The sequence below is a fragment of the Sinocyclocheilus anshuiensis genome, unplaced genomic scaffold (assembly GCF_001515605.1).
Source record: "Sinocyclocheilus anshuiensis isolate Anshui unplaced genomic scaffold, SAMN03320099.WGS_v1.1 scaffold656, whole genome shotgun sequence".
Classification (NCBI taxonomy): Eukaryota; Metazoa; Chordata; class Actinopteri; order Cypriniformes; family Cyprinidae; genus Sinocyclocheilus; species Sinocyclocheilus anshuiensis.
In genome coordinates this window covers 2082344-2083183 of record NW_015555829.1, presented here as the reverse complement: position 1 = coordinate 2083183, position 840 = coordinate 2082344, and the positions used below count along the sequence as shown (strand labels likewise).

General features: G+C 39.5%; 1 long non-coding RNA gene across 1 annotated transcript in view; it reads right to left on the bottom strand.

Moving 5' to 3' along the window:
* LOC107675346 (uncharacterized) overlaps positions 1–840 on the bottom strand; it is a 12543-nt gene that overhangs the window by 3615 nt on the left and 8088 nt on the right. The gene's annotated exons all lie outside the window — the stretch shown is intronic.

The window sequence follows — 840 nt, the reverse complement described above, 5'->3', positions numbered from 1 at the left end:
GCGGGATTCACAAAACGCTTGCTGTTGAAAGATGGATCAGTATCCTGTTTATTTGGACCAGCTGCTCCACTGAATCACAACCTGTAAGTATGATAAATAATAGATGTTTATACTTTCTATAGAGCGTTCAAAATACAGAACTATTGAAATAGGCGTATTGTTTCCGACACGCGCTGTACTCCGTAGACCAATCACAACAGACTAGGCCATCTGACCAATCAGAGCGCTCCCAAAACAATATTAGGAACCGTAAAAATGGCATAATAGGGGCACTTTAAATAAACAAACTTCAGCTGGTCCAAATATGCAGCAGCTAGAGTTCTTACTAGAACCAGGAAGTATGACCAAATTAGTCCGGTTCTGTCAACACTGCACTGGCTCCCTGTTGAACATTGTCTACATTTAAAAAATATTGTTAATTACTTATAAAACACTGAATGGTTAGCTCCTCAGTACCTGAAGGAGCTCTTATTGCATTATAGTCCTTCATGTCCGCTGCAAACTCAAATGTCTGGCCATCTGATAATACCTAGAATATCAAAATTTGATTATCATCACAGCTGTTCATTATTTTGTCATCATCACTGTGAATTTAAGTTCCTCCTCGTGCACTCTTTATTTGTCCAGTATTGTTTGTGCTATGCACACAGTTTCGAATGTGGATTACCTTCTGAGTAGGGTTGGGTATGAAAACCGGTTCCATATTTGAACCGGTTCCAAATTTCCAAGAACCGGGTATTCGATAAGACACGTGCATTTCGATTCTGCTTAACGATTCCTGCGTTCGCATTTTAATGTGATTAAAAACGATTTAAGTGCAGGAACGGAAAGAACTTGCGC